Source organism: Miniopterus schreibersii (assembly GCF_964146895.1).
Source record: "Miniopterus schreibersii genome assembly, chromosome: 5".
In the NCBI taxonomy this organism is placed as follows: domain Eukaryota; kingdom Metazoa; phylum Chordata; class Mammalia; order Chiroptera; family Miniopteridae; genus Miniopterus; species Miniopterus schreibersii.
The window spans coordinates 61,377,064-61,399,981 of record NC_138106.1 but is presented as its reverse complement, the minus strand read 5'-3'; the positions used below and the strand labels follow the sequence as shown (position 1 = coordinate 61,399,981).

The 22,918-nt window shown below is 35.0% G+C and overlaps 1 pseudogene across 1 annotated transcript in view; it reads left to right on the top strand.

The window, feature by feature from the left end:
- The window catches only part of LOC308557486 (small ribosomal subunit protein uS5 pseudogene), a 108,077-nt pseudogene extending 87,132 nt beyond the window's left edge, over positions 1-20,945 (top strand). Inside the window, exon 2 of the transcript in view lies at positions 20,047-20,945. The product of the transcript in view is annotated as a small ribosomal subunit protein uS5 pseudogene (transcript). The remainder of the gene's footprint in view (positions 1-20,046) is intronic.
- The last annotated feature ends 1,973 nt before the right edge of the window (positions 20,946-22,918 follow it).

The window sequence follows — 22,918 nt, the reverse complement described above, 5'->3', positions numbered from 1 at the left end:
TGACTCTCTCATCATTGATGTTTCTCTCGCTCAGTCTCCCTTCCTCTCTCTGAAATCAATAAAAACATATTTAAAAGAAAAAAAATTGATAAAACAAGGCATGTGACAATTGACAGTTACATCTTAGTGTTATATTAATGAATTATATTATATATTTGTAATATATCATATTTATAAATTTATAATATTTATATTATATATTATTGCATTTACATAACACATATACATATATTTATAACATATTTTATATATAATAAATTAAAATAATATATCTTAAGTAATATATATCATGTATTGTAATATATTTGTGTGTGTCAGTATATATGTTTTCTTACTTTTCTGTAATTTTCTTAACATAAATTCCTAAAAGGGGGTTTCTGGGGAAAAGAACATGTATTGTTTTAATATATTACAAAAAAGAAAATGTCCATCTCATATTATATATATAATGTGAGATATATATGATATATATTGCTTCACATATTATATATTACTTCAGATATATTATTTTTATTTTCTTAATAGTACATGATAACCTATACATGTTTTTATAAAGCACATATTAAATCATATGTTTAATATATAATTAAATTCATATATAAAATTATGTATAATGCATTTTTGGTATAAACTAATAAAAATATATAATGTTTGGTCCACTAAATTGTAAAATTACCCAAAGTTTTCAAAAACTGTAGGTAAATAGAAAAGGATGCTATGAGGGATACATGAGGACCTGCTCACATGCTTCTAGCACAAGTAGAAATCGCAATAACATTTCTTGAAAACAGTTTAGCAATGTATATTAAAACAATACATGTCCTTTATGTATGTATAAAATGTTTATCATGGCAGTTTTTAAAATACCAAGATCTGAGAAATGAGCTAAATGTTCTACAATAAGGGATCAGCTGACTAAGTTATTGTATATTTGTCCAGAAGACAAAATTCCGTCACTAAATTGATGATGCATGTGAGTATTCTCTGCATTGTATACTAATGGATATTTCTTAGGTGCTGAGGGGCTTCTCTTACATTCTTGGGTAAATTCTCCACCCTGTCTCCCTTTTGCAGATTCATAATGCATGGAAGCACATTAACAGCTCCAAAGCTCCCCTGTTTGATAAGCCTTTATAACAATAATTTGAGGACCTCTGTTCTGCATAGCATCTATCTGCAGGCCACTGTTTGAGATGAACCTGTCAATTATCATAGGCCTTGCTTTCTCTCTCAACAAAAGAGTTTTTAAAATAAAATGTCTAGTAGCTATGAAGTTTCTAGGAAGAATATAAGGAAATTATTAGAGAAATATATTTTGGAGATGTATGATTAATGGAGATAGAGAAAATTAAGTAAGTATGTAAGTACTGGAGCAGAATATTTACAGGTTGTGTAAGTTCTTTTCATTATCCTAACACTAATCTGCGGAAAAGTAAGTAACTTCATATGTTTAACAGTGGTGCAAACAAATATCTTGTAGGGATTTTGAGAATTAAATTAAATACCTTAAGCAAACCACCAAGTAAGTGAATGCTGGCACATAGCAAACATAAATATGAGTTGCCTCCTCCACCTTAATACGATACCACACGGGAATTTTGCCCTCTCTCTATCTTTGACCCATGAATAGTTCCTTTTTTGGTTTCCTCAAACAAGTCATTAAACATCTTTTTTTTTTTTTTTAAGTTCCTTTCTTGTTTAAATAAACACTTCCAGGGTCAAACCATCTAATGAAAAGAAATCAGTCACTGCTTTATGGCCCATGGGTAAACGGTGGTTATTTCAAGGCTTAGGAGACTAGAAGTTATGTTGCTCTGAACCAGCACAATAAAACTTTCTTGTCCTGTTTTTGGCTTAAAGGGGATATTTATTTTTCACTTATCCTCACAGTTTCAGAAAAGGGATGACTTTAGGTGCCTTAAACTCATCCCATGAATAATAACTTGGGTTAAAGATATTTTCACATTTACATTGTTGGAAAATGATTTAAATGGTTTAAATACCTGGTTTTATTAAAAACACCTGGACAACAGGACAGAAAGAACTTGACTAATACCAGTGTCAGAGAGATCCTTAAAAAAAGAGAATTTTAATTTTAAATGCGTTTTAAAGTTTCCTTCAGTTAGGGCAAGAAATATCTTAAAGAGAAATGTATTTTCAAGTCTAGTAGAAAAGACTTTGAGAAAGATGTTCAACCCTAGGCAGATATTCAATGTAAACATTAGAGATAAAGGAAAACGCATAGATGTTCTGATAATAGCTGACAAAGGCAAACAGAGCTCAAAATAACGTGCAATACTTTTGAAGGGAAGACCTCAAGTCTTGACTCTATCTGCTATCTTTCTACCTGACATGTAGCCAGAAACCGAGAACAAATCATTCTTGACCCTTAGTACCAATCAATTCTACCGTTATTTTCCATTTTACTATTCCAGGCTAACCTCATGCCTGGACAATTGCAATAATGACTCAGTTGGTTAGGGAGCCCCATCTCTAGATGCATGTCCATAGGATCACCTGTTCAGAACAGCCTTTTAGTTCTTCTGTGTAGATACCCAGAAGTGGTATTTCTATATCGTACGACAATTCTGTTTTCTTTCTTTTTTTTTTAGGAACCTCCATACTGTTCCCCATAGTGTCTAAACCAATTCACATTCTCACCAAGAGTGCACAAGGGCTCCCTTTTATCCAAACCCTCACCAACACTCATCTCTTTTTTTGGTGACGGCCGTTCTAACACGGGTGAGGTGATAGCTCATTGTGGTTTTGATGTGGTACCTGGTGATTCATGATACTGAAGATCTTTTTAAGAGTCTGGTGGCCATTTTTATGTCTTCTTTGGGGGAAAAAAATGTCTATTCAGATCCTCTGCCCATTTTTAAATTAGACTCTATTAGTTGTATGAATTATTCATATATATTTGGATATTAACCCTTTACCAGATATGTGGTTTGTAATTATCAATCAGCCATAAAAGAAGGAAAATCTGCCTTTGGTGACAGCATGATGGACCTTGCCTTGAGGACATTATGCTGAATGCAGTAAGTCAGACAGAAAAGACAGATACTGTATGATCTCACTTACATGTGGAACCTAAAAAAGAGCAAACTTGTAGAAGCAGAAAGGAGAATAGCGGGTGCCAGGGGCTGGGAAAAGGGTTGGAGAATTGGGGGGATGCTGGTCAAGGGGCCTAAGCTTCTGGCTATAAGATGAATGAGTTGTAGACATCTAATGCACAGAATTATGATGACAGTCAACAACATTGTACTGTATACTTATAAGTTGCTAGGAGAGCCCAGCCAATGTGACTCAGTGGTTGAGCATCGACCTATGAATGAGGAGGTCACCGGTTAGATTCCCAGTCAGGGCACATGCTGGGTTGCAGGCTGGATCCCCGGTAGGGAGCAAGCAGGAGGCAGCTAATCAATGACTATCTCTCATCATTGATGTTTCAAATTAATTCAAATTATTTAACGGTATCCAAAGTTCTTCTCAACTGAAGTATTATCTTCCTAGTATATGTTGTAGATTGGAAATTTAAACTAACTTTGAAGAAAAAAGCGAGTTCAAAAAAGTATAAAACCATGGGAAGGTTTCAAAGTGGTTGCCTCAGTGCCTTGTAAATAGTACACCTTTGATAAATGTTCACTAATTAAATTTAATTGAGCATTCTTTCTTATTTCTTCCTGCCTAAATATTCTTTTGCTACATACCTTTCAGGATGCTTTTCTTGCCATGGCCTTTGCTGTGAAACTCACATTTTTACCATATCACTGTTCCCCCACCCGCCACTCCAGCTGTGGAGCCATCTGTGAAAATTTTATCCAGAGGGGCCTCTCTGTATACTTTTCTCTGAAGCCTTGTTACTGATCCTCTAAAAAGAAAGACGTAAATTCAGCCTAGTTTTTTAACTGATTGAAAAAGGTAAGGGTAGGGGAGACAAATGAGTTAGTTCACTAAAAGAAGGCAGAAGAAGAAACAAGAGGTGCTTTAGTCTGTGGCTGACACTAGGATTTTTAAGATTATATAAAATACACCTATTACTGAGATGGTTAGTTTCTTTATAAAAATACATTTCTACAACTATGAATATAAGAAATTGTATATCCTCCAATTGCCTAACTTTGATTATAATTATTTTCTTTTTTTGAATATATTTAAAGCAGTTTTAGGTTTATGACAAAATGGAGAGGAAAGTTTAGAGATTTCCCACATACCCTAGGTTCCCACACATGCATAGCCTGGCATTATATATCAAAGTCAATTACAAGAATAGTATATTTTTATAAAGGATGAACCTACACTGACATCAAAATCACAAAGTCCATAGTTTACACTAGAGTTCTCTCTTGGTGTTGTACATTCTATGGGTTTAGACAAATGTAAATAATGTGTATCCACCATTATAATATCACAGAAAGTATTTTCATTGCCTTAAAAATCCTTTGTGTTCTGCCTGTTCTCCCCTCCATCCCCAGCCCACACTTTCTATTGCCTGCATAGCTTTTCTTTGTTGTTTGATTTGTTTTATTTTATTTATTTTTTATTAAATTTATTGGGATGACATTGGTTAATAGGATCATATAGGTTTCAAATGTACATTTATAGGATACAAAATCTGTATATTGTACTGTGTGCCCACCACCCATAGTCAAACCATTTTGCATCACCATACAGTTTTGTCTTTTTCAGAAAGTCATTTAGTTTGAATTCTACAATATATTGCCTTCTCAGATAGGCTTATTTCACTTAATAACATGCATTTAAGATTTTCTCCCTTCTTTTCTGGGGTTGACAGCTTTTTTTAAAGCACTGAATAACATTCTATCACCTGGATGTACCATAGTTTATTCATACATTCACCAACTAAAGGACATTTTGTTTGCTTCCAAGATTTAGCAGTTATGAATAAAGCTGCCATAAACACCCATCTACAGGTTTTTGTGTGGACATGTTTTCAATTTTCTTGGGAAAATACAAAGAAGCAGAGTTTCTGGATCATATGGTAAGAATATGTTTAGTATGTTTAGTTTTGTAGGAAACTGCCAAACTGTCTTCCAAAGTGGCTGTGTCATTTTGCGTTCCCACCAGCAATGAGCTCCTTTTGCTCCACATTCTCACTGGCATTTGGTGTCAGTGTTCCAGACGTTGGCCATTCTAACAGATGTATAGTGATATCTCATTGATGTTTTAATTTGCACTTTTCCTGATGACATATAATGTGGAGCATCTTTTCATATACTTACTTTCCATCTGTATGTCTTCTTTGGAGAGGTGTCTTTAAGGTCTTTGACCCATTTTTTTTTTTTTCCCAATTGCTTAGTTTTTTATTGTTGAGTCTTGTTAAGAACAGAGTGCTCTATGTAATTTTGGAAATTTGCCTCTTCCCTTCGCCCTTCTGGAAGCATGAGAGGGTTTTTCTTTAACATTTACTGCGGGAATTTGGTCACGTTCCTGGGTGTAAATCTCACAGTATTGTGGAGGTGCCCCGGTGACTGGGTGTCCCTGGAGTATTTCAGGCTCAGAGTTTTCCACTGAGTCTCAGCACTTTGTTAACTACAGTTTATGTTCTTCTACCTGGGCCTTGAGTCACACAGCGATTTCCACTCCTGAGCTTCTGCTCTGGTAAGCTGCTGCTCTCTCCATTTATCTGTCTTTCCCTCCTATCTTGGGAGCTCAGGTTTGCCCTGTGTCCTTCCCTCTTTTACGGATTCAAGGTGAATTGTTTTTTCAGTCTGTTCACTGTTTTACTTGTTGTTAGGACTGAGTGGCAATTTCTAAGCTCCTTACATGTGAAATTGGAAACTGGAAATCCTCATTTATGCTTTTTAAAATATAACACTACTGTTGTTATACAAACAAAATGTGGTCCTTATTCTAAGTTAAGTCACGCATCACACATACACACATACACAGACACCTCATGTCTATATGGCCCCTGAAATAGGAAAAAGAGCATTTTTGGATGCTGAAGGCCTCTAAAACTCAGTTTCCTTTTCCTTTTTCTATATTTAATTGGTCTCCACCTCTATTCATTTGTTAGTGTTTTTTGTTGTTCTGAAGTATCTTTTTCCATTCTGTCCATCTATTACTTCAAGATGAAATAAAAGCTCCCTTCCTCCAAGAAGCCTTCCCCAACATCTGAAATCTTAAGTGACCAATCTCTCATTAAACTCCTGTGACACTTTTGTATGTGCCATTCATTTAGCACTTTATTTCCGCTCTTCATTTTACACAGATATTTTTCTGTTAACATCCATCTATCCATTACCTAATTGTAATTCAATGGTAGTTGCCAAATATTGGTCATGTTACTATACCCAATGTCAATGGAAGTTTTCACAAATGTCTTGATGTTTCATAAGACTTAGTTGACTATAAAAATGATGAGGAGCAGTGGAAGACTAAGGAAAAGTCATAGGCACCTCAAGTGACTCTGTGACAATGTTTCTCAAAGTGTGGTTTGCAGAAAACTCCTGAAAATATATTAAAATGCTGATATGATGGTCCTCCTTAAACCTTTGAAAACAATATCTGGAGGCATAGCAGAGGATCTACATTTTTAACAAGCACTTCTGTGTGATTCATATGTACTCACTGCTTCATTGACGGACCAGTTAGCCATGGAATCCCACAACTGGAAAAGCTTTAAAGTTTATCAAATTGAACTTCTCACAAAAAGCAAGTTTAAAATGGTGAACGCACATGCATTGTATTAATGAGTAATAGCAGAACTAAAATCTGGTCACGTGGAACTTCCCCGATACCTCACATCACACTTTGTAGTGTCTTATGCTACCTCCACTGAAAAGCTAAAACTGCATGTACCATACAAATAATTCAATGTCATATCTGACAATGAAGAACCTGCTATTTTCAAGCAACTTTCTAGATGGTGTTACAGAAGAATTTTGAAAAAGAGAGATATTGATTTCTTTTTTTTTCTTTTCTTTCTTTTAAACATATCTTTATTGATTTCAGAGAGAGGAAGGGAGAGGGATAGAGAGAGATAGAAACATCAATGATGAGAGAGTCATTGATCGGCTGCCTAGCCCTCAACCCGGGCATGTGCCCTCACCAGGAATCGAACCCTGATAGCCTGGATCCTAGGTCGATGCTCAACCACAGAGCCATACCTGGCCGGGCTTGATTTCTAATATCACTATTTTGCTTACAAAGAAGTTTTCAGAATAATTTTAAATGTTAGAAACAAATTAGGTGAATGTAATTTTTTAGGGAATTCAAGGCTTCAAAGAAAACAAGAAATTTCCGATTAGACTCTTTACCAAACCCAGCTGATGGAGCCAAGTGTTTTCACCTCTCACACCCAATTTCAATTACGTTGTCTATTGCTATATGCTATTCTGTTCACCCGCTATGGATGAATCAATTTCTACAATTAGAGATGGTGCTATACATCAACTGACAGAAGCAAAGAAAGAATAAAAACATACCCACCAGCTGGAGAAAGTGGCAGGTTGTGGGTGCATAACAAAGTCCATTACACCTAGCCGTTAAGTTGGACAATTAATACGTACAGCTTAAATTTTTCATCTTCATATGAGCCCAAGTAAATATACACTGATCTCTCTCCCTGAATTGTCAAGGCAGCTGTTGGCATACAGCTAGCTTCACAGGTATAAAAATATGCTGAATTATCCATCAACTAATTGCAATAGTTGGCTGAAGCAGAGGTGAGCTCCGAATGGCCAACCAGACAGCCACACAAACATCCTATCATTTTAAAAAAGAAAACAAAGGACAACATTGTTGACTGATTTAAAGAAAAAGGTCACTGTGGTACATACAAAAACTAAAGAAATTATAAAATGTAGATAATTTGCCATATTGACAGAAGCAAAATTAAGAGATTTAGTTTCCCATACCCATTTAATTCACTAATGTCCCTACTGAAACCATTAGCAGGGTGGCATTTGCTGTAATTGTAATTTTTTTCCTACATGTGCTTAATTTGCAGGAAGTTTAGCATCTGTGTAGCTGCTCATCTGACAACCCCAGAGACTAAAGTCTGTTTATTGGCAGAAGAGAAAGGATGAGACAGCCTAAAAGTCTAGGCTAACGTTATCACCTTTGTCATGCATGTTTTTCCTCAATCTGGAGACTAGTGGGCTGGAAGAAAAGAGTCTGTGAGACCATTAGACAATAACTATCCTTGTCTCTAAAAGTATTCTTTTGGGGCTGGGCATGATAAAATAAATCAAATTTTGTGTTAATTTCAAGACAAGGTATTTTCCCTAGCCAGGTCTTTTTAAAGACAAAATAACCAGAAATCAAGGGTTTGATATTACTAGAAAATGTTGAAATAGACTCCTGTGACACCAGACACAGGTTTCCTGATTTTCTTGCTAAAACTTGTTTTTGTTAGAGAGACAATGTAGTATGTACGAGTCAAAAACCAGGCTGTCATCAGTTCTCAGTGTGGAACCCTGCTTTCAACAGTGACCATGGCATTGCCACATTATTTCACCTTTCTGTCTCATTTCCTTTTTTCCCAAACTAGGGAATAATTATTAGTACCTATATCATAAGATTTTGTGAGTATTAAATGATTTAATACATGTACACCACTTTAAATAATGTTTGGCACAGGAAGGAGAAAATGCCATGTTAGCTATTATTGCTATTCTCATAAAACAAAATGAATAGGTAGCTTAATGGTTACTTTACCTTAAAGTGTGTCTTTTTATGACATAAATATGGAATTTCTCCACATTTGCCAATTAATATTTGGGGAGAAATAAGTCCATTCTTGTGCTCTTGCTTAAATCTTAATTAAAAATTAACTTTATAATGTGGGATTATCAACTTTTCCTTCCCTTTGACCAAGTCCCATTCTCTCTCTAGGTAGGTGCACATGAAGATGAAACTAATCCTTTACACCACTTTGTGAGTTTACGGAATGAGGTGATCACATGTGGCTGAGGATGGTCCCTCATGTTTACTGTTGAGTTTTTTTGACTATGTTTCACATCCACTGGGACTATAGATTTTTTATCTCTTGCTAATTCTACTAGCACCTGCACAGCATTGATTTCTTAATCTTCATTTGGTCCTTACTTAAAAAGGAGTCAGAATAATTGATTTTGGACAGAACCAGCTACATGATTTGTGGGGGGAGAGAAAGTGAAAAATGAGACTATGGGTCCCTTGTTTAAAATTATTAAGAATTTTAATGCAGTGACAGCAAAACATTAAACCAAGTAGAGTTCCTCCTGAGTGGAAGGTCACATGGCCATAAAGTTGGCCTTGATTTGAGGTGTTTGACCTCTTATTCAGAATTTAAACTAATTAATCTGCAGTACTTGCATTGCTGTCTTACCAATAAACTTTTGTTGTTTTTGTTTTTGTTTTCTGCCATAGGGACATAAACTCTTATTAAAGGTATTTTTACAGACTTGAAATTGCAAAGTAAGTATCTTTATTTTTTATAAGCTATGAATTTCTCTGACTTTTCAGGACATTCCTTGAATATTTTAGAAAGAGAAAATACCAAAAAAAATTTATATAGGCTTCATAACCAAGCAGAAATTCTTTATCTGAATTCTGAAAAAAAAAACTACTGGGTGGAAGAAAAAAAACATTAGCAGCAATATATAATATCATTAACCATCCATCATTTCAAATGATAATGCTCAGCTTGCAACATTATAATTATTTCCAAGGGAATCAATTGAGAAGGTTATGTTGTAAAGTAAAACAACTAGAGAAAATTCTAATGATAACTAAAAAATAACTATATATATATATATATATATATATATATATATATATATATATATATATATATATATATAAAGAAAAAAAGAAAGTGGTATGTCCGAGGACCTGCAAATTCTCTTTTCATCTAGCTTCTGTTTATATCATGTTAATATTTTTGCCGATTGATCAAATGCTTTTAATACTTACTCCCGTTTATTAACATGAAGCTTTAATTCTTTTGATTCTAATGACAAAAATCAAAATAATTTTTTTGACATTTTCTTAATTTTTCAGTTATTTTCTCCTCCTTTATTTTTATTCGGAGATGTTTATATAAAAAGATAATATCATTAACCATTCATCATTTCAAATGACAATGCTCAGCTTGCAACATTATAATTATTTCCAAGGGAATCAATTGAGAAGGTTATGTTGTAAAGTAAAACAACTAGAGAAAATTCTAATGATAACTAAAAAATAACAATGATGGCCTTAGATTGCTATATATCAATTTACAGAGTATTGGTAACACAAGAAATACAGCTATAGTTTTAAGGCAAAGACATAAACTCAACCTTTCAGGTATCACTGCTCTATAGGATAAGTTTATAAAGGATGTTACATACATTTTATGTATATATTCAAAAGAGTCCTATGAGAGCATTATTATTATATCCCACTTTATAGAAGATGAAGCTCAGAGAAGTTCAATCATATTCTCCAATGTCATACAGTTAATGCAAAAATGTCCTTTAAGGTCATGTGGGAAAGGATATTAGAATCTATGAGCAGAAGTGGCATCTTTGCAGCGGTTTACAAGGAGTTGCTCGGAAACTTAGAGAGAATGCATGATTGGTTCACAAAGCATAAAAGAAAACTGCCACAGTCTATTCATTGATTAATTCGTGTTTGCACCCATTCACACATTTATTCAAACATTCCTTCCTTCAGTAAATGCAGTCTGATGAAAACCATGACCAATGCAGGTGGCTGTATTAGTCAACTAAAAGTAGTAACTTGAATTCATTCTTGACTTTTCTTGACAGTTTCATCATTGTGAAGCTCAGAGGTGATGAAAACACTCCTGCCCTAAATGGAATTCTGCCAAAGAGGAAGAATATTTGCTGAAGTGGAAGTGGTAGGTATTGTATGAAGAAGGGGAGCGAGCAGGAGGTATCAGGATTTTTAAAAACTTTTTTCTCATCCTTGGCTGCAAATTAGAATAACCTGAGTAATTTGTTTATTAAAAAAATGTACTCATGGAACCTTTTCCCAGATGTTTTGGTTGAATTAGTTTAGGGAGAGGCTCAGGTGAGCGTGAATATATTTGTGTTGTCCCCATGCACACATGGCTTGAAAGAGGAAATTCTAAAAGGATAAACCAGAAACTACTGAAAACAGTGCTCAAATGAGGAGAGTGGAAAAAAGAGAGCGAGACTAGACCTGGAAATGCAAGTGTGCAAGAAAACACTTCGAGTTGTGATTTTTGAAACATGTAAACTGTTTTATATATTTCTAAAATAAAATTAAATAAATATAAGTAAACAGAAACTAGTAGGCCCAGCATCCTAATGATACACTTAGTAACCTATAGTCTAAGATAAAAAAGAAATGCACAGACATTGTAATATATATAAAAGATTCACTTAGCATGTTTATTTTGATCATGATATTGGTATAGCAATTGTTAAACTTATTGTTTTAGTGTAAGATACACCAAAATAAATGTAATTATACTTCTGGTAGCCAGAGTTGTCACCATAGGGAAAGAACTGTATAAATATGGAATAAAAAAATGAGAAATAACTCTGTGGTGTTAGAGTTGAATTGAAGCTATTAATATAAAATTATGCTTAGTTATATTTCCTATATGTCTGTCCACTGAAAGGATCTAGAAGCAATATAACCATAGTAGCCATGGGCACACATATTAACCAGATCAGGTGTCTCATCACCACTAAAAGGAATAAGAAATCCTTAAAAAATTAGCTGAGTTAGAAATAACTTCTTTTCCAGAAAGCAAGGAAGATATCAGAGGAAGATAGGAACATCTTTATCCAGCTTGACGGAAATCCCAGGGACAAATAAGGAATAATCTGATCATAGAAATAATGACTGTAATAGATTATAACACAATGAATAAAATAGATGCCCATTAATTCTCTGTGATAATCAAAATAAGGAGGAGGAACATAAAGAACACGTTCTTGTTTTTAAAAAAATGTTTGCTAATAAATGTAGAGGAAAAGAGAGAATTTTAAAAAGTTACCACCAATATAATAATTGATTCAGGCAAGAATTGTCACTGACTCCTAACACCATTAGGATATTTTCACAGCCTTAAATAATCACTCTACATATGATTTATTCAATATAAAGAGGAAAATGTAGCTTTATAATGGAGAGCTCTGGTAGAAAACACTTTAAACAAAAGATCAAGTTTAACACCACCAGCAGTGGGACAGAGGCCATGATGTGTTTCCTGATGTGATGAAATGTCATGTATTCAACTTAATGTCCAACCCGAATCGAATGAGAAAATCATCAGACAAGTAGAACATTTTATGAATCATCAAAGACCTGAAATTTCCAAAATTTCAATATTATTGCAAAAAATAATAATAATAATAAAAGAAAGAAAAAAAGAAAAGAGAGAAAACAGCCTAGAGACTGTTGTAAAGTGAAGGAGGTAATTAGTGATATATCACAGCCCAATGTAATGTATGACTTTTGATTACCCTCTTAGATAGGAAATTTTAAATGTGTGTGTGTGTGTCTTTGAAAAGTTGGAGATAAACAAACTAATTGGAACATAAACTACATGACAGATTATATTATTTTATCAGTGTTAAATTCTTAGATATGAAAATAATTATTGCTGTTAAATTTAGATATGATAATGACATTACTTTATAGAAGAAAATGTCCTTATTCTGAGACATATTCTGAAATATTTAGAGCTGAAAATACAAAAACTTCCTGTGTATGTGCACGTGTGTGTCTATGCATGCATGTACATGCACACACATGTGCAGAGATGGGGGAAGACAGAAAAAGAGAATAAATGTGGCAAAATATTTAAAATTGATGAGTCTGAACAAAAGGTATGCAGGTGTTTGCTGCACTATTTCAAATGTTATAAGTACAAATATAATCCAAAACAAGTTTGGAAAAAATCATATATAAAATTAGTTAAAAAAAGAAAAGAAAATGTGTAATCATAAAATATATATTTTCTACAGCAATATTTAAATAATTACAAATAAAATTTAAAGACAAATGAAAACCAAAGTGTGCAAACAAAAGTAACTTAAATATATTTAAAGACTCTCACTAATCAATCTGAAAAGTAAAACATCCCAAAATAAAATTGGCCTTAGGAAATTAATAGAATTTTTTACTTAAAAGGCAATATATAATTTCTCATTTAATATTAAAAATTCAACTTTACCAGTAATGATAGAAACCAGCAGTTAATGCCATTGTAATATGCATCATTAAAGAAGCTCAGCAAAATTTTTACTCCTTCTGGAAGAAAACTTAGCAAATACCTGTCTAAAGCCTTAATGATATGCATATTTTAAGTTTATACATGAACAGAGAAATTCCATTTCAATAATTAACCATATGGAATTCAGGGTAGCCCTAGAGGTAAACACAATGGTGTTTATGATAGTATTGTTTATAATTGTGCCAAATTAGAAATAGTTTAAGTGGCAGAAGTAAAATCTTGGTTAAGTAAATTATGTACTTCGTACAATTGAATATTATTACATATATATGTGGAAGGTAATACATATATTACATATATGTACACATATATATATACATTATATCTATGTATATGTATATAAAGTAATTCTACAATGATTCCATAATGTATTATGTGTATCTTTGGTGAGACTATAGGGGTTTTATCTCTTATTACTTCATGTATTATATTTTTTTAAACAAATACTCATACTTCAGAATCTTATTTTTTGTTGAATTTATTGGGGTGACATTGGTTAATAAAATTATATAGGTGTCAGGTGTACAATTCTATAATACACCCTCTGCATACTGTATTGTGTGTTCACCACCCAAAGTCAAGTCTCCTTCCATCACCATTTATCCTCCCTTTGCCCTCTTCTACCTGCCCCTTCTCCCTTTCCCTCTGGTCATCACCATGCTGTCGTCTGTGTCTATGAGTTTTGTTTTTTGTTTGCTTAATCCCTTCACCTTTTCACCCAACCTCCCAACACCCCTTCCCTCTGACAACTGTCACTCTATTCTCTGTATCTATGAGTCTGTTCCTAATGTGCCTGTGTGTGTGTGTGTGTGTGTGTGTGTGTGTGTGTGTGTGTGTGTATGGAAGGAAATTCTATAATGATTCCATAATGTATTATGTGTATCTTTGGTGAGATTGTAGGAAGTTTTTCATTTATTTTTGTAAACTTAAAAAAAAACCCTAATGCATATTACCTGTTTGAAAAGCTTTATGAAAAAGAGAGAGGCTTATAAAAAAAAAAAGTTGAGATGGCTACAAAAAGATCTCAATAACTCAGGTATTAAATAGTTGAAACAAATAAAAAACAGGAGCATTCCAAAAGTATCATTAGGTAGTATTAAGGGCAGTGCTAAAGCATCAAGACAGCGATGAGGTCAGGCTAAGATAAGTACAATAAGAGGGGGCGCTTTCCGTTTAGAACAGGAAGGGGCAGGGGGAGGGAGAAGGGACAAGCAGAGGAGGGGAAGGGGAAAGATGAAGAATAACGACCCCTTACCATAGTTTCCTGTCAAGAAAACTGACCTTCAGATCATTAAGAGCAGAACAAACTTTGCTAAAAGAGGATCAATGCCCCCAGTATGTTAAAAAAATAAAAATAAAAAATTATAAGATAGCACATAGACTCTAATTATGTTTGTTACCTAACCCCGAAAAATTATTCCTCAAGAAATTGAAAGAAGAAAAAAAATCTTCAAAAAAATGTTGTAAGAGCAGAAAAAGACTCCCAGTAATTGGAAACCTGTGGTGTACAGAAAATTTGTTAAAAACTGTGTTGGGTAACTGCACGCACAATAAAAATGGAAGAATGTGATTCTTCAGTACTGACATTTTCAAGGTGTCTCTTAATTGATGAAAGTCGATTCAATAAAAGCTTGATGTACTGAAGAGTCAATTTATGAAAAACTGTTCAACAAATGCTTTTAACAGTATCTAGGACAATCTGCTGCTGCTGACTATCCAGCGGAGACACACTGGGGAGAGGCAGGCTGAAGAGGCAGGAGCCAGGGCGAGAGGGAGGTGCAAGGAAAGGGGCAGAGGCAGAGATGGGGCAGGAGCAGGCAGACACTGGGCAGGGGTGGTTCCGGCAGGGGTCAGGACAGGGACACTGAGAATGGCCAGGAACAGTTCTGCAAAAACAGAGAAGACAGGAATTGCATGGTAGAAAAAGACCCCACCACTGGCCAGTAAATGGGAATTCCAGGGGTACAAATCCAACTGCTCTGTAAAAAGCTGCCTTAAAATTGCTTTGGCAAAATAGCTGTCGGGCAGTCTCAGCTCATAAACTAAACCCTCAAAAAAAAAAAAAATTATGTGTATTCAACAAGATGGTCATTCAATGAAATGATTTTCTGGAAATTAGGCCTACTTCCTTTCAGGTCATTACTGAAAGATTATTTGTTAAAATACGAATAATCTCCAAATAAAAGATAACTCTCATTATTAATATTATCAATTAAAAGATATAATATTACAGAGAATATATAATCTATGCTACCTTGAGATTATTTGTAGTGAACATTTATTGAGTACTAGTTTTGTAACAGACACTCCAGAGGTGTGCTTCTATTTACCTTAGAGCACTGATCTCTCACAACACTGGGAAGTAAAGTGCAGCTATGTTCTCCATTTCACAGATAAGAAAAACTAAATTCATTGATCTGGCTAGCCCAGACATAGAAGTACATCCAAAATGCCTTTGACAGTGGGTACCTGATTTCCATACCATTTTTACAAGGTTGGTATTTGTTTTTGTTTGTTTGTTCATTTTAATAATTGAGATATAACTAACATATAGCATTATATTTGTTTCAGGTGTACAATATAATGACTGAATATTTGTATATATTGAGAAATGATCACCACAATGTCTAACACATATCCATCACCACACATAGTTAATAATACTATATTATATATTTGAAGAGTGCTAGAAGGTTGGCTTTATTCCATATTTTATACTTTTAAATTCTGATATATTGGAAATCTGTGAAGATAAGTTAAATTTATCAGACAGAGTTTTGAACTACTTTTGACATCAAACTCTGTAAAGAAGACATAAGCATTACCTACGTGTTTGGCAAAATTATCTAAAGTGTAAGAGAGTTTCACATCATTAAAGACTACAGAGAAAAAAGAATAGCCAGGCTTCTCCCTGCTTCTGTGTGTCTCCATTACACTGCCACTGTGGAGGGCAAACCATGGCAATGAACCCCAAAGGGCTCCCCAGCTCAACACTGTGAGATTCAACTTTAATAGCCTTGCCAGGAATTCAGGTTGAGTCTTGTTCTCTGATGATAATAACTATGCATCTATTTTACCACTTCATTTTTTAAATCAGCCTAGAACTATTAGGACATCATTTTTTTTACTGTTGTTAGCAAACTCTACTCTGGCTTGAATTCTGGCTCTTGAATCTTACCCCAGAGGCAGAGACCCACTAGCAGCACAAAGACATCCCAGATGCAGATTCCAATTTTTGTTGACTATATTTTTAAAACTACTGTCTGCCTCACATCAGTCAATACTGTTCTTTGCCCCTTGGTTTGGCATTCTGACACCACAAGGAGCCTTTTATTGTTGATCTTATTACTGCAAATAAACAACCAAGTATAGATTCCCAATTACATGATAGCTACTGAGATGGCTTTAGGAGAGAACATAAAATGAAACATCCCCAAGACTCTAGTGATTTCTAATCTACAGTTTATCCTGGATAGTTTCAAGCTCAGAATTATATTCCGTGTATTTAAGTTGTATTTATTCACTTTCCCCACTATATAGAACATTTTGCTTTCTACAGATACTGTACATGATATATTAGCCTTTAAAAAATATGGCTCTTACATTGCCCCATGAACCGAAACATTGCTGGTTCAATTCCTGGTCAGGGCACATGCCCAGGTCATGGGTTGGGTCCCTGGTTGGGGTGCAACTGATCAATGTTTCTCTCTCACATAGATGTTTCTCTCTCTCTCTTTCTCAAATCAATAAAAACATGTTTAAAATATATATGGCTTTTACATTGGTATGTACTTTACATGAATATTTCTTAGAAGTTATCTAACCTAAGAGGCTCCAAAGATAAATGGAGGAATATAGGAGTTTAATCACACAGAAATGCAACGTTTACTTAAATGTCAGTTTATTTTAAAATAAATACATTTTCTTTCTTAAAATTTTACTTATGGGAAAATGTAGATAACATTTTTTTACTGGTAGTTTTTCATGCGTTAATGAAAACTTCAGACTTATCTTTACACATGATTAGAAGGAGCTTGCTATACTTATTCCAGGAATGATCAATGTGTCATTGTTTGGAGAATCAGGATCCACACTTCCAGAATCCTGGAACTCAGTTCCTCTGTTAGCAGCCTGGCTCTGCCTTACAGTGGGTTCTGATTTGTCCTAGGACATTCAGAAGCCTTCCCAGGGTTTCTTCACAAATCCCTTTTAATGTGGGGAAATATTCATAGTTTTCTGAGATTTAGAAACCAATAACAAAAGCTAGACCAAATCCTAAATATACTAAACATACTGGAACAAAACCAACCAAACAAACAACAGAAACAAAAAGGTAATAAAATTCATAGTCTGTATCATATTATATTTTGGAAAAGACTATCTCAGTCATGTGTGCGACTCCCTACATGTGTCTCCCTAAGATGTCGGAGAGCATGAGATACTGAAATCTCTTTATTGACTAATAAAGCTTCATAGTCTTTATCTTCCCCTAGGGTGCGCTATAGTTCAAGGGTGATTGTCTTTGGTGCATAATGTAAGATAATTTTGTTCATCGAGCAGTTGGCAAATATTTTATTTGTTTGCTTAATTTCTTTATTTTTTTCTTTTCTCTGGTCCATTTAACTCCTGTTCAACTGTGTAACATAATTTGATGCTCTATTTTATTTCTTTTAGCTTACAAAGAAAAGAGGGGAACTTTGTGAAATAAAAACATAACAAGTACATATTCCTAGGGAAAAAATTAAGTTGAGGTCCAGCCCCCGGGTATGGGCGTCTGCTCTTAGCCCTGCAGATAACTTTCTTTAGTGTATCTGGTTCCAACTGACAATATATTTTTTGTGACCTATGTACATCTGGGTTCCCTGTATAAAAGCATTTCATATTATTACCTGGTATTGCTGCAGGAATCAAACTGATTATACCTGGTGAACATACTGACATGCAAGCTACACGATTAATTTTTAAATGTTGTAGATTCTCTCATAAGAGTCTATCAGGAGATTTTGTTTTAGTCAATATAATAATTATGTCTCTTCTTTCTAATAAAAATATTTAGGGAACCATCACTCTTTCTTGACTGTGCCATGGATAGGCAGAAGAGGAAGTATGTCTTTCAACAAGTTGTTGTGACCTATTAGCTCAGTATCTGTACCATGTATCACATATGCAGTTTGCTTGTCAAAATTAGAAAATAAACACATCTGTACATTTTCTATACTACTTTTATTCATAGATAATTTTTATAACCTTAACAGCTGACTTGAAGGAAGTGAAGTTTGCTTGATTTAGTCTTTTTTAAATGCCAGATTCTCCTTACCACTTCAGTTCAGGGTGTATTTACTGGACCTAATGCTTCTACTCAGAGCTGATAAAAGTGAACACTGTCATGTAGCCTGGGCTGGGAGGGGGGCAGGGTAAGTGGAGTGAGAGGCATAGAAAATGCTCAAGGTGCTACCCCAAGAGAAATCACAATGGGGAGAAAATCTTACCTCGGGTAAGATTTTCAGCTAAAACTCTGGGTAGAGAGCCAGTGGGCACCCTTAGGGAATACTCTAAACTCCAGGGAATCCACGCTTCTCATTCATTTAACATGATGTTTCACAGTGGATTGATTTTAGGGAAAGTTTGCACAGCGCTGGGAATAATTACAAGAATAATGATTGGTTTGGAGAAAAGAACACATCACCAAAAAAAATGAGGAATAGACTGTGTGAGGAACTTCCCAGCTTAGGCTGTCTTCCAGCCGGCGTCAGAATGATCTCTTTCTCTGTGGTACCTAAACTGCATGTGAGCAACTATCCGCAGGAGCATTGAACTCTCTTTCCTCCAAACTGTAAAAGCTTCATTTCCCCAGCTTGTCGACTTTGCGGCCCACCCACCAACTATGCAATCAGAAATAATAAAAAAAGTGGGACCCACAAATTGCTGAGCTATTCTGTCAAACAGTATGTCAAGGCCTAGGTCTTTACTGCCTTTCAAGAGGAGTTACTACTTCTCTGGTGAGCGCTGATAATCTATGGTTCACACGGGTGGCAGCTGCACCACTCTCGCTGCCCTCAGCTCGCCACCACCTTAAAGGGCACACTGACACTGATGCACACAGAGAGCCAGGCCTGATGTGTTTATCTGACCAGGTAAGTTCCATTATAACGGCGACTCACTTATCAGCCACGAATCTTTTTCTAAAACGTTTCCAGAATATAAGCATTCTCTGACAAACATGCCAAGGGCAGGTAAGCATTTGAAATTACCCCAATATACTCAGGTTTGACAAGGAAGTGACAATGTATTAACAAATGATAATGTAAATGAAAATGAAAATGTGATGAGTGTTGAAAATGTTTCCTTTATAGGGAAGCGGGAAACGATGGAATGTGGTGAATTATTTACTTCTTATCATTTTATAATTTTATAATTTTATCATAATATTATATCATTTTATAATTTTTAATTTACATTTTTTTCTGATAGAGAAAAAAAGGATAATTTATACTCAAGTATATATGTATACATAGGGGTGGGCAAAAGTAGGTTTACAGTTGTAATACAAATAAATAATACAATAAATAATAAATCATAATACAAGAATAAACTCGGTTTCACATAATCACAACTGTAAACCTATTTTTGTCCACCCTTATATATATCTTCCTATACATAATCTTCTTTATGCACACATTATACCTGCAACACACAATACTCAAAATAGTAATACTAAGAGTAAGAGTTTAGTGGAAATAGTTCTATTTCCACAGTAACTCTCAATTGGGGAAAACATATCCTGATAACACAGTAACTGTACTTCTTTTCCACAGAAATACTGAATGACGGATGGCACCACAGGGGCTGCTGGAGACCCGGAGGCCCTGGAGGCCCTGGAAAGGGAGGCCGCTTCCAAGGAGGATTTGGCAGCGGTGTCTGGGATGAGGTCACTGCTGGGGTCTGGCTCTAAAGAGGCCATGTGGCTTCTAGAGACAAGGCCAAATACAAGGACTGGATCCAGGTCACCAAGCTGGGCCACCTGGGCAAGGACATGAAGATCAAATCCCTGGTGGAGACTTATCTCTTCTCCATTTCCCAACAAGGAATCTGAGATCATTGACTTTTTCCTCGGGGCGTCCCTCAAGCACGAGGTTTTGAAGATTATGGTCATGCAAAAGCAGGCACGCACTGGCCAGAGGACTGGTTTAAGGCATTTGTTGACATTGGGGACTACAGTGGACATGTTGATCTGTGTGTTAAGTGCTCAAAGGAAGTAGCCACTGTCATCTGTGGGCCATCATCCTGGCCAAACTCTCTACTGACCCTGTGCACCAGGCTACTGGGGAAACTATTTCTGCAAGCGCCCCAACATCCCTTGCAAGGTAACCAGCCTTCCCTTGCAAGGTGACCAGCTGCTGTGGCTCTGTGCTGGTGCATTAATCCCCACCCCCAGGGGCACTGACATGTCTCAACCCCGGTGCCCCAGAAGCTGCTGCTGATGGCCTGTGTAAACAACTCCTACACCTTGGCTAGAGGCTGCACTGACACTCGGGGCAACTTCACCAAGGTCACCTTTGATGCCATCTCTAAGACCTCCAGCTATCTCACCCCAGACTCTGGAAAGCGGCTCTTCACCAAGTCTCCCTATCAGGAATTCACTGACCATATTGTGAAGATCCACACCAGAGTTTCTGTGCAGAAGACCCACGCTCTAACTGTGGCCACCACATAAATTTATACAAGAAAAATAAAGTGAATTAGTCTTGTTAAAAAAAATCAAACAAGTAGTAATTGTAATAATAATATCTAATATTTATTGAAGGCTTATTTATATACCAGGCATAGTTTCAAGTGGCTCTATGTATTAACCAATTAATTATTACAATGTTCCTATGAGGTTGGTACTATATTACCCTTTCTTTATGGATAAGTTGGGATGCAGAAAAGATGTAAAAAATGGATAAAGTAATTCCTCAAATTGAGCAGTGCATTACAGTACACATTTTTTTAGTTGTATTATTACCTCTTTGAAGACATTAGATGGTCTTAATAAGTTATTGATCAGGGCATAAATAATATAGATGATTTTATGAACAAAGTACATTTCTGAAATATGTTTTAAATCAGACCATTCTAAAGTTAAACCCTAAATATGCATTGTGTGATATATTTGCCTTGTAAGTTGGCCCTGAAGTTGTACAAGGCTGAATAATACATTTGGTAAAATGTAAACTATAGGTTTTATTAGGCAGTTTTTAGTATATGAAGCAGAGAAAACTGAGGATAAAAAATTGACCTGAAAAATGTTTCTTCAAATGATTAAATACATTCAGAAAGTTAGAAAAAAAAATTTTATATTAAAGATAAAATAAACTATGTGTAAAAGAAATATTATGTTACGAGCAAAAACAGTAAGTTTTGGAGCTGACTACACTGACCCATAGGTTCCTCACTGCCAGCATGTGGCTACTGAGGGCTTAAGATGTGGCTACACCAAATTGAGATGTCAAAAAGTATAAGATCCACACCTGAATTCAAGGATTTAGAATAAAAAAAGGTAAAGTATCTCATTTATAATTATTTAAATTGATTATTTGTTGAAATAATAATTTTATCTATATTGGATTAAATAAAATATACAATTGATTATGACTTTCATTTTACTTCTTTAATGTGACAGAAAAATTTAAATTACATGTGGGCCTCTTATGCTCTAAAATATGTGGATGTTGCAAATTTTCACTCTTGTTTTTTGTGTACTATGATATGTTAGTCTCTGTAGACAGTGTTATAAAAATTTATGTGTAAGAATCCTGAGACAGAAAGACTTTGGAAGAACATATGTGCAATTTACTGCCATATAGTAAGTAACTTTAGAAATGGATATTCACCAGTAGATGAGTGGATAAAAAAGCTGTGGAACATTTATACTGTGGAATACTATGCAGATGTAAAGAAGAAAGATCCCTTACCCTTTGGGACAGTTTGGAAGGATCTGAAGAATATTATGCTAAGCGAAATAAGCCAGGCAGAGAAAGACATGATCTCACTTATATGTGGAATTTAAAGAACATAATAGACTGATGAACAAAATAGATTCAGTGACATAGAAGCATGGATCAGACTGACGAATGTCAGAGGGTTGGTGGGGGGAGGTTGGGTGGGTGGGGAAAGATTAACCAAAGAATTATATGCATATATGCATAACCCATGGACACAGACAATAGTGTGGTGAAGGCCTGGGGCAGGGAGTGGGTGTGGGGTGGAAGGGGTTAATGGGGGAAAAAGGGGACATCTGTAATATTTTCAACAATAAAGATAAATTTAACAAAACAAAACAAAACAAAACAAAAGGGTATTAAAAGCCTACGGTGTAGACTAAGATGGTTTTTCAAAACGTGTACTGTGGAAGACTTTCTATAAAGAAATACGAAGTGCTTATTAAAAACAACAACAACAAAGAACAAAAGAAACGATGGTATATTTCAGCGATTTTCAGCCCTTGTGACGCAAGAATTTTTAAGATATGCAGTACCTGACTAATATAGTCAGGGGCACTGACTTCTTTTCCCTTAGATTGTCAAAAAAAAAAAAAAAAAAAGACAACAGCCAACACAACAGTAGCCATCCTGTGTGAATGAATCAAAATTATACCTTTTTTTTGTTTTTTGTCAGATGGGCAAAAAGTATATTTTTTGGTGTACT